Source organism: Tenrec ecaudatus, chromosome 1 (assembly GCF_050624435.1).
Source record: "Tenrec ecaudatus isolate mTenEca1 chromosome 1, mTenEca1.hap1, whole genome shotgun sequence".
In the NCBI taxonomy this organism is placed as follows: Eukaryota; Metazoa; Chordata; class Mammalia; order Afrosoricida; family Tenrecidae; genus Tenrec; species Tenrec ecaudatus.
The window spans coordinates 208,124,049-208,141,191 of record NC_134530.1 but is presented as its reverse complement, the minus strand read 5'-3'; positions in this window follow the sequence as shown (position 1 = coordinate 208,141,191).

Sequence of the window (17,143 nt, the reverse complement as noted above, 5' to 3'; positions counted from 1 at the left end):
ATTGCAGGTGATGGTTTATTTAAGTCCAAATAATCGCTTTTGAGTTATGGTAATTCTGTCTGTGTGGCACAAATATGTAAAGGCTTGACTACTAACTGGAAGGTTGCCAGTTCCAATCGTGTTTAATAGATTTGGTAGGTGCCATTGAATTGGTTCGGACTCAATAGCAACTCTGTTTATAACAGAAGGAAGCGCTGCCCCGTCCTGTGCCATCCTCACCACTGTGCTTGTGTGTGAGCCCACCAGCGCAGCCATGTGTTAGTCCCTCGTGGCAAGTCTTCCTATTGGGGTGGGGGTGGGGGTGGAGGGGAGACCATGTGGAGAAGCCCGTGTCGAAAATGAATGTTTGGAAGCTGTTGCAGCGACTGTAAAACTTTGCTTGATGGGATTGGGCTATAGAATGATAGGATATGTTTGTTACATTTTCAAAAGGAGAGAAGAAAAAAAGACCCTTCCTAATTTTTGTTGTCCCACTACTTTACCAAACATGATGTCCATCTCCAGTGACTGGTCTCGTCCGATAGCGTAGAGACAAGAAAAATGATACTTCTGGTCACTTTCCATTTGACTGCTTTGACCCCAGTTTATGTTCACGCATTACTGTGTCCATCACTGAGCAAGTGATTGGTTCTTTGAAAATCTTAGTCTTTTCACCTCTAACATATTGAAAATAAATTGAAGGCTTAGATTTACGTTAGAGGTTCAATGAGATATTGTATCCGAGCATTCGCCAGGATGATTGCTGCATGGATAACCTTCATACATGTTACCTGTTACTCCCCCCCAAAGTCATCATTTTTAAATAGTGAATTTAAATGTGAACATAAAATAAAAGAAAACTTAGAAAATTATTTTTATCATTAGCATGAAAAAGAAAACCGATGTGAAAAAGCATGGCTTTAATTTAGAGCACATAGATATGATTTGGTTCGAAGATGGGAGGGGAGAGGGACCCACTGCAGCGTGCTATCAAGTAGGACTCTTTTGCCACCATGAGAAACAAGGTGAATTACAGAGACATAGCAGGGCCTGAGAAGTCTAATACTCACCAGGTGAACAGGCAAAGTTTTGAAATACAAATGGTGAATCCTGAGAAACAGGGTTAGAGAGACAAGTTATTAGAATGACAGAATTATGCTTATTTTGTACAGATGCAGCATTCTGAAAATATGATTTACAGACTTTATAGGAAAGGCAGTCAAGGAAGGAGAACTAAAGATACGGATTGGGCTTTCAACTGAGGCATAGTTTAGCCAGGGCGATGGGTGCTGTGAGAGAAATTTTAAGGATGAATGTGGTAATATATATGAAACACGCTCTGTTCCCTGGAAGAAAGGTTCTATAAAAACATAACATATTGCTGATTCCTGGAATGAATGGTAAAGGTTGAAAGATTTCAGGCACAAGGAAAGGGCACATTCCCCGTCCAGTAAGAGGCAAAGGATATTGAAAGTGGAAGGTCAGAACCAGGAAATAAAATATAAGGAAACTTTAGAGCTCCTTAAAAAATGCACTCACAAACACAATTCAATTTTAAACAGAGCTATCTTTATTTGAGTTACTTTGTAAAACAGTGTTTTAAAAGCGTTTTTCTCCCCCAAATAGCTATACTTGGATTTGAGTAGTTTAAATACAAAGGTAAATATGAATAGCATGGTAGCGAGGACAAAGCGTGAGCCTGGATAAATGCCTAGTAAGGAGCCCAATGGAAGCAAAAGACATAGGTGTCCAAATAAAACATATTTTGCTTAAATCTTCAGAGAAATATCTTGAAGAATGGAAATTTATATAACTGCATACAATGGATACAGAGAATTACAGGTTGAAGGAGGATTTATGGCCCATTTTAGATATACAAAATGAGTTGGAGGAAATACAAGGAAATTGGAAGGTGCCATCCGGAGCGTCTCCTGCGGAGCTGCTGATTACTCCTCTGGGTCTCACCATGAGTGCCGGGTGACTGGAAAGTGACTTGCCCATTACCTTTGGAACTAACCAGACATCCAAATTGCAAGCACTATTGACATGTGTGACCCTATAAGGTTTTCATAATCTAAATCTGGATATGGTTTTGATGTTTTGATTAACCCAAAACCAGATTGTGTGTTTACTGAAAAATACTATCAACTGGGACTAGAATGGGGTTCTAATAATGAATACTTAAAATGAAAATTGAAAGGATATTTTGGAAAACATTTATTAAACCCTTACATGGGATAATTGATATAATATGATTAATTGAAATCATGCATCTTATTATGTATAGAAAGATATTACTCTTTTAACAATTGTTGCTATTATGATCATAGTACTTTCTGAAAGGAATTATTCAATATTCTGGATTTCAGAATGTTATCAAGTTCATCTATAAAATTAACTTGATCATCTAGTTACATAAATATAAATAATATCTAGCTATCCAACTGGACCTTCTACTGATAATTATAGAAGGGGAATAATTTTTATTTGTTTGTGGAATCTTTTGGGTTGTTTTTTCTCTCCTACCCTTTTCTATTCAGTCATCCAACTCTTAATTCTATTGTCACAAAATTTCCCCCATGCTGTTTTTCTTCCTCTGCCTGCATGTGAGCTGTCTCCTTGCTGAAGACTGTCTCTGCAGGCTACCCTCTGTGTAGCAACTACACTCACCTCTCACACCACAGCAATCATGTCACCACTCCACTCAGACCTTTGTAGGGCTAGCCATCTCCTGCAGGGTGAAAACCATATTCTAGAGTACTTTAAGTCACCTGACAGCCCCTTAGTAACCAATATTTTGTGACCGTATTCTAGCTAGCTTGGTCTCCTTGCGGTTTTCTCATCTTTCAAGCATCCTTTTTTTCAGGATCTTTACTTGTGTTTCCTTTCTTCTGAATATCTCTTCCCCAACTCCCCGAGAACGTCACCTAAATTTCTTCAAAGCTCAAAGGAGATTTTCCCTGACAACTGTTTATACCATTGATAACAAATTGCAGTCTTTCCTTTCCCAATTGCTTTCTCTCCATCCCTTGTTTGCGGGTGCCATAAACACACAGCATTTATCACCTTCGGGCACATCCTTTCATTTCCTTCTTCGTTCCAGGTAGACTAGAGCTTTTGTCTGGATTGTTAATAGCATCCAAAACACGCTGTAACATCTTGGAGATATTCGAAGTATAACTGAATGTGTAGGTGGATGTACAAGAACCTTGCTAATGTGATGGTTCCGCCGCCTTGCACTATTATCTCAAGGTCATAAAACACTGGGAGAGGTCCTAGGCACTAATTCCAGGAAAAGGAATTAGTGTGAAACAGAATGAAATATACCATGAAAGTTCACAAGTGAAATGAAACTGTCTATGATCTCATTTGCTTGAAAATGTAGGAAGACACCGTCCACCGTTTTTGAGTTAAGAAAATTGTGTATTTGTCAAACTTAATAACTTTGGGCAATTTAGAAAATAAACTCACCCACACTTGGACCCCCTTTTTATAACTAAATACAGATATTTAATCTTGTTTATGATAATAAAAATACACTTTTTTCTAATATATCACCTTCTTAATTAGGCAGTTTTTCTCTTTCTTTGATTAATACGATATCCTTACATAGCAGAAATTATTACCAAATACTAGATGCCTAATAAATTTGTAGAATTCATGCCAGTGCCTTTAAATAAAAAATCTGATCAGCATTTATGAGCTAATCAAGCTTTATCTGTTTACTTTTGCCAATAGATGTCAGTGGTTGACCACATTAGTGAAATTACTCCAGATATATCTATTTTATGCCGTGGTGAAAAGGCTAGTCCTTAAAAACAGTCTTCTATTCCTTAAGGGAGTCTATGAGAAGTAATATATATTTATGACATGATGGAGTTGACAATAGAAAATGTTCAATAGATTCTCTAATTGATTGTGACTACTGAAATATTTCACTATCGTAGGAAAAATTCACAAAATTCAAATGGCTATTAGAATGTTTGCATTGTTTACATAGATTTATGTGTATTCCTTCAACTATGCAATTTCACAGTAAGAGAGACTTCTTATTTAGGATGCATCTTGTTTACCTTCAAATCTCCTACAATGATTCTTATTGTGGTTCCAATAAATTTATCTTAAAACGTATTCAGGGAGCACTGTCCAAGGTTTTATTTTTTATCTTAAGTTTTTATATGGCAATTATGTCATTATAATTGTATATTGCTTAAGGGCAAGTGAGGACATTGTATTCAACCTGAAATACTTCTCTTGTAAAGTTTTCAATATTTCTGAAAAGATTCAGACTTTCTCTCCCTTATTTGTTCTATTTTAATGTTTGCCTTTTCCAATGGTTCTTGTCTTAAACTTATCTTTTTGATTTAGATATAATGTTGAAATAAAGCAAAATGTGATATATTGACCTAGAATAATGATTTCAAAAGGTCCAGGCATAGGCGTGCCCTCTCACTCATTTGGTCAGTGGGAAATGCACAAATCACTGGGGTATTTCCAAAGTTTATTATTCATGATTTTCTCCCCAGAAAAATGACATTATAATTTGCAAAGAAAATATTGACACAATAGTTTAAAAAGTCACTATGAGTCAAATGACAGAACTGAGTGTGAAAAGAATCTCGTCGACCAGGTTTAGCATGTGTGCAGTTGTGTATTGAGTGCGCTCCTAGTCAGAAACTCTCACTGCTATCCACTTGATTACAACACAGAGGGATCCTATGGGACTAGGTAGAGCTACCCTTCTGGACGTCTAAGACAGTAACCCTTCATTGGATTAGAAAATTGATTTTTCCTCTTTCTGAATGACTACTGGTTTTGAACTTCTGACCTTGTGGTTAGCAGACTAACAGTTAACACACTGTAGGAGCAGGCTAACACTTAACTCACTATAGGAAATTAATATGATATTTGTCTTACCAGTGCTTCTCTGTTGTCAATAAAGAAGATCCTTGCTCTTTCTCTTGTCTATGAAATGCTTTTATTTTGTTTTTTTTGCTTTTAAGTGAACTTAGTGAATGAATGTAACCACATAATTGTTCAAGGTGTTTACAATGTAAAATATGACTAAATATAAACAGACAAAATATCTAAGGAACTTTGACAAGTCAAGAAAAAGCAAGACAATCTAAGAAGACAAAAATATATAAAAGAGTAAAGCAGGCATTTCATATCTATCTATCTATCTATCTATCTATCTATCTATCTATCTATCTATCTATCTATCTATCATCTATCCTTCTATATAAACCACCAAATGTCAATACCACTAAAATATACCTAAAAGGAGAGGACACTGTGAATAAAAAGGGAGATCTTCCTAAATAAAGTCATTGGGAAGACCATAAGCCCACGAGAATTATGACTCTGTACAGATCTTTTGTTCACTGAAGGAGTTCTAGTGGCTCTCTTGGGCAAGTGTTGGATGGCCAATCTCAAAGTGGGTGCTTTAAAACCCCCAGTGGTGCCATGGGAAAAAACTGTGACTCTCTGTTCCTATGAACCTTTATAGCCCCAGACACCTTACATAGGTTTGCGCAGGGGTGAGTAAAATTAAATGTATGAGACAAAATAGCGGACATTTGTTAACTCAATCCCTTGGGAATTTTCCATGAAGGCAAATCAAAAAGTATTGGAAAAAAATAGAAACCTGAAAAAAACAAAAATATCAATATGTGGCGGTACCGTTTTTCATTGTATCCTCCATATGTATCCTCCATATGTATGCTTGTGAAGGTGGCATTTCCATGTCTTTAAGCCCTCGCTGAAGGACCCCACTTTCTGCTGCTTACACCATGTCAAAACGTTTGTTTGGCTTGGTGTCTTTCAGTGACTCAAATCATGTTTCTTTGATTTTTTTTGTTTGAACAACAACATAGAAGTCTGAAGTTTGAACAACAACATAGAAGTCTGAATAGACAAAATCAGGGCTATCAGGTAGTTGGGGTAAAGTTTCCCAAAGAAAGTCGCTAGGACAGCCCTAGGTAACCTAGAAGAATGAACAGATGTAGAATCATAATGGAAAGAAATTCTTCAGTGCAGATTGCCTGGATTTCCTCCTCAGCAGTGTAGGTTTTAATTCTCCTCTAATCTCTTTACAAGTCCCCATGACTGTCCCATGGAGTTGTAAGAGCCCCCAATAAAATGATCATTTTATAAAAATGTCAAAAAAGTCGCTGCACTGATGCGCAAGAGCATGGCTTTTCTACGCACTGTTTCCATGGCTCCCTTCAAATGACAGGTGGGGGCACGCAAAGAAGGCGTTCCGCTGCGATTTGGTCAGTTTTGTCATTCCACTGGATACAAAGTGAGCCATCTCAGAAAGAAGAAGGAAAATCCCACAACGATCAGGAGAGAATTGCCCGGAGTTTCGTGTGTCTGCAGAGTGGCGGAAGCATCACCCAGGGCCCAGCATCGAGCACAGCACAGAACTACACGTGGAATGACGGTGTCCTGTCCTGCGGATCCGGTAAAGCTGAGCGCCTTGGAGAGGAGCTGGCCTGCTGAATCCACGGCCTCTGGGGCATTCCTCTGCCCAAAGAGCCTTGTCATTCTTGCCTGAACAGGTGCATAAGTCAAGGTCCCCACATGGCGGAGAGACCCAAAATCAGAGAATTCCACTGTCCCAGGAAAACCCTTCAGAGATCAATGTTTTGAACAAACATTTTTTAAAAGCTCTCAATAAGACTAGTATATTGTTGAGGGAACTTGTCTCGAGCCATCCACTGATCACAAAGACATGTTTAGATGAAAATCAATATATTTTTGAGAGAACTTGTGTGCAGTCATCCACTGGTCACAGAGAAATGTTCACACAGCTTTTGTTTCAAATCACCCTATACATATAAGAACTGGAACCCCAGTAGCAGTCGTACTTGACTTTAATGTATAGGCATTCAGTTGAACTTCTGAGATATGTTTTATGAAATAGGACATTTTTGAATGCATGTGAAAATCATATTTTATGAGTTTTAAACATTTTAATGAAAACCACATTATATTTTAATTCCATTTTTCCACAAACGTTTTAAAGCCTCCTCATATAGGCATCCCATACAATCAATCCATAGTTAAATCTCTGTAAATCCTATTGTATTAGAACCTTATGGAAATCTGCTAGCCAAGAGCCACGAACTGTGCTCAGTGGACAAGGAGGGTATAAGGTTTTCTGAATTTGCAGCTGGGCATGAAATGGGCCACCCAGCAGCCCCCTCAAGACTGCACGGTCTCAGTGAAGGGGTATAGTGATGAGAAGTGCGGTGGAGAGATAGGGGACTCACAGGAGTGTGTGTGCTAGCATTGTTGCTGCTGCTGCTGGAGGTGGTGGTGGAGGACCTGACCGCTGCCCCCTGTCGGTGGAGCCATTTCCTGAACATGTGTGCACTAATGCTTGCATCTGGCATCAGGAGTGGAACAGCTGCAGCAGGTGCTCACGCTCTGCCCCAGGACTGCTCACCTGCATGACTGATAGGAGGCCAGTGAAGGAGGAAGAAAGAAGGAAGAAGGAGGTGGAGAAATACGTGTTGTAATGATTGGGGTGGTCTAGATGCCAAGTCAATCTGGGGGGGGGGTCTTTAAAGGTATAAGGGGAAAATCAAAAGCTAAGGAGAGTGGCAAGGAAACAGAAAACATAACACAAAACGAAACCAAAACCACCTCCAAAACACATGGATAAATAAACGTGCTCATTATCCAAGCAGCCATTGAGGGACACATTGTTGGATTTTAATTTATTCTTAAATAAAAAAGCCAACGCACAATGCAATGCCTGTCGCATTATTCATTTTGCATAATGTGCATAGACAACCAGACAAATTCAGAATCAGAAAAGTGTTGATTATCTAAGTGTTTGGGGCCTTCTTTCTTTTTCTTTTCTTTTTTTTTTGGGGGGGGGGGGGAGGCTTCTTTCATTTGTGTTTTCTTTCATTCCTTTTGGCTATCTAAATATGACCACAAAGTCCCAGCATGGGAAACGTCCTCAAGAGAGACTTTTTCTCTAGAATTGTATACAGGATGCCGCTTCCTCCTACTTTCCAAGATTTTGAAAAATATTCGTTACTGGTACTTCTCAAATACTTCTCGTTTGCTCATTTTGCTCAAACATTTTAATGAGAGTCTACAAGTCTTTGTTCTTTTTTTACTTTGTTTTGCATGATATGGCAACCCACTAACACACACACACACACACGCACACACACACGGTATAGTTTAGTTAAAGTTAATCTCTTGGTACTTGCTTTTTAAAAAAGTGACAGCTTTTAAAATCCTACATCTAAAATGAAGAAAATAGCTGTACAAGGGCGTTTCAAAATGTTTGTCGAATAAACCATTAAAAGGTAATGAACATTCCCCATGAACTCTTATAATTCATGCTTAGCCAAAAATTGCATCATTTATTTTTTCTACAGTGAAATGAGTGTAGATAACTCTTCAACGATAGTTCCAAACTCTTCAGGAAATGAGTCCCAGAATGTTCTACCTCCTCTTCGCTCACCACGCACGGGCGTTAATATTGCTGACTGAAGCTTTCTCAGCATCGCTGCAATGGAAGCCATGTCAGGACGCTCCTCGCTTGAAGGCAAGTACAGTGTTCGGTGATTCACTGGCAATTTGTGTAAGAAACTTAACTGCAACCTACTGCTTACGTGTAAGGCACTGACTTGGATCAGATTGACTAACAAGCAATATGCACATTTACCTTCAGCGGGTATTTGGTGTACATTCAGGTAGCAGCTACCATTACCTTTTCCTCCTTTTCTGTCCCTCCCTCTCCTTTCTACTCCGGACAATTTTTCTTTCTTCTTTTAACATTACCCAAATATAATATACTGCTACAGAGTTTGAGATATTGCAATATGTTTACAAAATGTATCAGCCGCTAGGGAACAAACGCAAACATTTATATAACTAGGAAAAATGTACATACTCACTTATTGCCTCTTTTCTCAGCACTGCATTTGCCTGGATTTTCTATTATACTGGTGTAATTTTACCAAAACACTTTCATTATGCTTTGTATTTTAAATTATGACTCTTGCAGTTTTGTGAGCTCAATGCAGCTATGCTGAAGCGGTATAAATATTTTGATCTCGCATAGAATGACATTTATAATATTTAAGAACAGGTAAAACTTTATGATTTCACCCAGTCTTCTATGTAAACTGAGGACCTCCCTTCTCCTCACTATAAAAACAATTACAGAAACTCTTTAGGGGATGCTCCATGACAAGTTTATTTTGGATATCTTTTAATAAAGTTAATATTATTTAATCATATTAATAGTAAAAACAAAATAGACCTTTATTGCTATCTTTTAGAAACAATTTTCCAAATGTGATTTCCATACATTCATGCTGCTTTTGAAAACATCCTAACAGAATGAATGTGATCTCATTATATTCACACAAAATAAATATCAAGAAACACAGATTTTTATATTTTATAAATGTAACCAGAACCTATTAAAGACACATAATGCAGAGTTTCCTGATATGCACGATATATACCGTATATACTTGTGTGTAAGCTGAGTTTTCAGCACATTTTTAATACCGTTTTTGTGCAATTAGGTGCTTCAGCTGATTTTTATGTCGGCATATACTTGAGTATACATGGTACTACATTATCCAAAAATCCCAAACCACTGCCATTGAGTCAATTCCAATTCCCCGCAACCCTAGAACATAGAAGAGCTGCTTCACAGGGTCCCAGAGGTTGTAATTTCCTGTGCACGCATGCTGCCTTGTCTTTGTTGGATGGAGCTGTGTTGTTTGGAACAATGACTTTAACTCAATGTTTAACTTTGGCCCAACATTTAACGCACTGCACTACCAGAACTAGATTACAATTCACTACACTACTAGATTATACTGCACTACACTACTGGATTATACAGCACTATACTACCAGATTATACGACACTACTAGATTATACTACACTACACTACCAGAACTAGATTATACCTCACTAAACTAAAAGATTACAGTACACTACACTACTAGATTACACTGCATTACACTACTAGATTACACTGCACTACACACTAGATTATACTGCACTACTAGATTATACTACACTACTAGATTATACTGCACTACTAGATTATACTGCACTACTAGATTATACTGCACTACTAGATTATACTGCACTACTAGATTATACTACACTACTAGATTATACTGCACTACTAGATTATACTGCACTACTAGATTATACTACACTACACTATCACATTACACTGCACTACCAGAACTAGATTATACCTCACTAAACTACAAGATTACACTACACTACACTACTAGATTATACTGCACTACACTACTAGATTAGACTGCACTACACACTAGATTATACTGCACTACACTACTAGATTACACTGCACTACACTACTAGATTATACTGCCTACACTACTAGATTATACTACACTACTAGATTATACTGCACTACACACTAGATTATACTGCACTACTAGATTATACTACACTACACTATCACATTACACTGCACTACCAGAACTAGATTATACCTCACTAAACTACAAGATTACACTACACTACACTACTAGATTATACTGCACTACACTACTAGATTAGACTGCACTACACACTAGATTATACTGCACTACACTACTAGATTACACTGCACTACACTACTAGATTATACTGCCTACACTACTAGATTATACTACACTACTAGATTACACTGCACTACACTACTAGATTACACTGCACTGCACTACTAGATTACACTGCACTACACTACTAGATTATACTGCACTACTTGATTATACTGCCTACACTACTAGATTATACTGCACTACTAGATTACACTGCACTGCACTACTAGATTACACTGCACTACACTACTAGATTACACTGCACTACACTACTAGATTATACTGCACTACTTGATTATACTGCCTACACTACTAGATTATACTACACTACTAGATTATACTGCACTACTAGATTACACTACACTACACTACTAGATTATACTGCACTACACTACTAGATTAGACTGCACTACACACTAGATTACACTGCACTACACTACTAGATTACACTGCACTACACTACTAGATTATACTGCCTACACTACTAGACTATACTACACTACTAGATTACACTGCACTACACTACTAGATTACACTGCACTGCACTACTAGATTACACTGCACTACACTACTAGATTATACTGCACTACTAGATTACACTGCACTGCACTACTAGATTATACTGCCTACACTACTGGATTATACTGCACTACACTACTAGATTATACTGCCTACACTACTAGATTATACTGCACTACACTACTAGATTATACTGCCTACACTACTGGATTATACTGCACTCCACTACTGGATTATACTGCACTCCACTACTGGATTATACTGCACTCCACTACTGTATTATACAGCACTATACCACCAGATTATACTACACTACTGGATTATACTGCACTACACTACTGGATTACACTGCACTCCACTACTAGATTACACTGCACCCGTGGTTCTGAAACCAGGAGCTCTGGTGACACTGTGGGAAATAATCACAGCTAAATACACCAGCCAACTTCGCTGGAGAAAGATAAAACTGTCCGCATCGTCTGGATTGACAGGCTCAGAAACCCTATGCTGGTTACAGTGAGTCAGAATCAACTTGATGGTAGTTGGTTTGGATTTGGATCTGAAATCACACATTTGCTGATTTAGAACTGCCAAGTATATTAAAGTAAAATCCTCTTTTAGTGGATATTGAAAGGATAATGGATTTTGTTCATTTTAAAGTATCACATAAGACAAAATGTGTTGCTCATACAAAGTACAGAATATGAATGTGTGATTGCCCTACTGTTTTAGGGATTTCAGTTACTTTAAGAACACATACTCATGGATATTTAGTGAACAGCATATGGAGGAAGGGGCCATAACACCACATCATTATTTTTTCTCTTGCCCAATAATGTCTTCAACTGGAGTACTTCTAAAAAATATCTATAAATTATAAAAATTCTGTAAATAATAACCAATACAATTTCAGTAATAAATGTGTGTATTTCTGGACCTGAGCTTCTGAAGATGTCCGTTAATTTTTTTCTTTATATCCATGCAATAACTATAGGTATAACTTATGTTTTATAAGGACTGGCTACTTTAAAGTACCCTCTATTAAATGTCCAATATTATAGTCTGGCAATTCTATCTAGAAGAATTTTCCGGGTTGATAAGTGCATAGAGTGTTTAATATTGAATTGTGCCCTTTCACAAAATACACTGAATTCCTATTCTTTGTCACTGCAAGTGTACCTGTTTGGAAAGAAGGCTATGGGAAACAGGAAGATCACAGGCTGGTGGGCGCAGAACCCATGGATCCAAGTTTGGGGAGAACTAGGTAGCATGGTGGAAGCTCTCAGGGTCAGATGGGCCCATTTGGTCATGCAGAATCCCAACCAGAAAGAAGGTAAAATGGCCGAGAGAGAAGGACGTTATCAGTTTTCCTTCTTGGAAGACTCTCAGGGATGTATTACCAGGCCGTGACCTGATTGACAGGATATATTCCATTCCCACATGGTAATATCTTTTTTAAAAAAATCAAGTTGACATTAAATAATCACACACACACACACACACACACACACACACACACATGCATACACACCATTGAATCAGTTCTAAATCTCAGTGCCCAGTTTCTAAAACTGTAAATCTTGATGGGAGCAAACAGCCTTGTCTTTCTGCTAATGATTGTCTGGCAACCTTGTAGTTGGCAACCCAACGACTAACCTACATATAGCGACACCAGGAATGCTAGAAACTATGACATAAAACACTAATAATGAATAGTGAAAATCTACTTAGATTTGCAGTTGTTATTGGGTTGTGATCAGAGAGATTGAGTTTATGTATTTTGTTTATTTTAGGTTTTTCACCTAAAGAACTGAACATATATATATGAAGGTATTGTACTTGTGCAGAATGACATTTAACAAAACAAATGCAAAAGAAGAATAATCTATCTGTCTAAAACAATAGTAAGAACAATTATTAGGAAAAATTATACTTTATTTCAAATTTTTATTGTTTTCTTCTATAGATTTATGTGGCAAATGCCTTGAGATTTGTTATACAATAAAGCAAAAGTAACTCTTAATAAACTCAGATATTTCTCTTGAATAGAGCCATAGGCTTTGGGCAACATTCCCAAATGTAACAAACTTGAATTTCATAAGAATAGTGAAGGTAATTTAATGAATAATTCCTTGTCATAGAATATATGTCTCTTGAAATTCTCTGAAATTTTACTTGATGAATTTTTCACTGACAAAAAACAGATGAAGGGTCAGATAGAAGAGATATTCTATTTTTTTGTCTTTACATAATTTTATTAGGGGCTCATACAACTCTTATCATGATCCATATATACAGCAATTATGTAAAGCACATTTGCACATTCATTAACCTCATCATTCTCAAAACATTTGCTCTCCAGTTAAGCCCATCATCAACTCATTATTTTGCCACCTCCCTCTCCGTCCTCCCTCATGAACCCCTGATAATTAATAAATTAATATTTTGTCATATCTTACACTGTCTGGCATATCCCTTAATCCACTTTTCTGTTGTCCGTCCCCCAAGGGAGGAAGTTATATGTAGATTCTTATAATCGGTTCCCCCTTTCCAGCCCACCCTGCCTCCACCCTTCCGGTATCACCACTCTCACTACTGGTCCTAAAGGGATCATCCATCGTGGATTCCCTGTGTTTCCAGTTCCTGTCTGTACCAATGTACATCCTCTGGTCTAGCCAGATTTGTAAGGTAGAATTGGGATCAGATAGTCAGGAGAAGGAGGCTGGGGAGAAAACATTTAGGAACTAGAGGAAAGTTGTATGTTTCATCATTGCTACACTGCGCCCTGACTGCCTCGGCTCTTCCCTGCTGTCCTTCTGTAAGGGGATGTTCAATTGCCTATAGATGGGCTTTGGGTCTCCACTCCACAATTCACCTCATTCACAATATGATTTTTTGTTCTTCGATACCTGATACCTAATCCCTTTGATACATCGTGATCACACAGGCTGGTGTGCTTCTTCCATGTGGGCTTTGTTGCTTCTTAGGTAGATGACCGCTTTTACCTTAAAATCTTAAAGACACCATTATATCTTTGGATAGCCGGGCACTATCAGCTTTCTTCACCACATTTGCTTATGCACCCATTTGTCTTCAGCAATTGTATCGGGAACGTGAGCACACAATGATATGATTTTTTGTTCTTTGATGCCTGATAACTGATCCCTTCGACAACTCATGATCACACAGGCTGGTGTGCTTCTTCCATGTGGGCTTTGTTGCTTCTGAGCTAGATGGCTGCTTGTTTACCTTCAAGCCCTTAAGACCCCAGATGCTATATCTTTTGAAAGCTGGGCACCGTCAACTTTCTTCACCACATTTGCTTATTCACCTGCTTTGTCTTCATTGATTGTGTTGGGGAGGTGAGCATCATGGAATGCCAGTTTAGTAGAGCAAAATATTCTTGCATTGAGGAAGTACTTGAGTGGCGGCCCAATGTCCATCTGCTACCTTAATACTGAACCTATACATATATGCACATATCTATTTCCAATTCCTCATATATAAATATATTTACATAGGTAAATACCTTTATTTAGACCTCTATATATGCCCTTTGCCTCCTAGCTCTTTCTTTAATTTTCTTTGACTTTCATCTTGTCCCACTATCATGCTCAGTCTTCATTTGAGTTTCAGTAACTCCTCTCGGTTACATTACCCTTGATCATGCCCTACCAGGCCTCCTACACCCTCCTGACCACCAATTTGGATCACTGGTTGTTCCCTTGTACCTGAGTTTGTTAACACCACTTCCTTTCCCCCATCTACCCCTCTCCCATGTCCCCCCAGAACTGTCAATCCTGTTGCTTTCTCCTCAAGATTGTTCATTCAGTTTATCTTATTTAGACAGACCTGTGGATATAATAGCATGCACAAAAACAAGACAGAGCAATACCAAGCAACAAAACAAAACAATAACAACAAATCAATGACAAAACAAAATAAAACACAACAACAAGAAAGCAAAGCTTGTAGTTAGTTTAAGGACTTTTTGTTGGCTTTTAGGAGTGTTTTCTGGTCGAGTCTGATGGGGTGCCAATCCCTGGCCCCAAAGTCTATATTTGGTATCCCCTGGAGACTTCATTGTTCTGTTCCCCTTGCTGTTGTGCTGTGTGCCTTTAGTGTTTTGCCTTGGTGTGGTGGGATCAGATCGGGCAGAATTCCCAAACTGTGTCTTCAGTGTTGTCCCCTGTAGGGATATTGGTCAGTGAGGGATGTCGTGTCTCATAGTGGGGCTGGCCATGCAACATGCCGGCATGAAGTAGGGAACTAGTGGAAAGGTCTGAGGGGCTGGTCCCAATCCCAACTATGTGGACACCTGCCCCTCACCTGAAATAATTTATTTCAGATGACAGCACTGAATCTGCAGCTCAGGGAGAGGGACATGTCTGATCAGAGCACATGGGAGCAAATGAAGGGGGAGGAAGAGAGAGTGGAGCACATCCTGGCCCACCAAGCCTTGACAATGAGATTCCTGCTCAGAGCAGCCAATCCACAGAAGAGATATTCATTTATGCAATGAAAAGTATAAAATAATAAATAATATAAAAATATGTATTTGTGTTTTAGACCATTTTGTAGGTGGGGAGTGCTCTGGTGGCACAAAGGGCTATGTATTTGACTGCTAATTGCACAGTCAACAGTTTGAAACCACCAGTCTCTCTATGGAGGGAAGTTGAGGTTTTCTACTCCTCAAAGGTTTATATTCTTGCAAATTCACAGGGGCAGGTTTATAAGTCATAATTGACTGCATGACAGTGAATCCCTTTTCCCGCCACCCTATGTTGTCATTCTTGCATACCACTGAGTTGAGTTTGACTTACAGTGACCCTAAAGGTCACAGTAGAACTGCCCATCGTGTTTCCTGGACTATAAATCACTTTGGCTCAAATAGCATGTATCATACATTTTCATACTATGAACAATCATGTTATACCAATTCATTTAACAACACATTCATTTAACAAGCATGTTATACCAATATTTGTCTACATGTTGACGACTACACTTTCAGTTATTTTATGCCTAATGAATTCAAGGTTAATTCTCTACCTGGTGTTTGTTGACAGGAAAGTGTACATCCCAGTGACAAATCTTCATCAGCATACACTCAAGTTTCTAAAGCATCAACTCTCACACCTCTACCTCCCTGATCTGCAAACTTGTTTTATAAAAGAGAAAGAAATCACTTTTCCCCAGAAATAACCTTCTCTAGGGCAACCAGTCTCACGTTAGCAGCAGGTGTGCATTTGTGTACGCAGCCTGAGGAGAGGTCCCTCAGGCACTGTTGGATGGGGCTCTCACTTGCATAGACATCATTGGCAGGCACGAGAGTCCTGGGAGCAGAAGGATCATGTGTTTTTCCATTGAACAAAACTGGTCTGACTTGTTTCCTAGGGTCTCATAGGGCTGGGGTAATGTATCTACAAACCACCCCATCCTGTCACCCAGCTTCATGTGGGTCTGGCACCACAGGGTCTAACCCTATGTACCTCTCTACCCTCCACCCATATCTGGTACAGCAGCATTGATCTCCAACCATCAGTGATAAGCAACTGCGCCACTCGTACTCCTGAACTCTCGCTGCTCACATGATTTTGCGAAGTCAGATACAGCAAAATTAATCCAAAGCTTCTCGACCTTGAATTATACCTTAGACAAATATGATCAAAAGTAATGTTTTCAGATCATTGATGGGGCTGAAATTCACTTCTGGAAATATCAAGAGACATGAGTAATGGATGAACACCAAAATTCTAGAAACTTAACTGTAATCTTGTCATTCGTGTATACTAATAGTGAATGAGTGTTATTTACTTCGGTGTATAATTTTTAAAAATCTAATAAATGTTATCGAAGTTGGTCATGAGTCTTTGCCTCTAGAAACCACTGGGTCGGTTATGAGCTGAGTGCGTAGCCACTGCAATCCCAGGGCACTTTTGATTGTTCGACAGGAGTGTTAAATTAAACTCTGGAAAATTTTAATGAAGTCATCAAAATCTATAATATCGCATAATATATGGAAAGAATT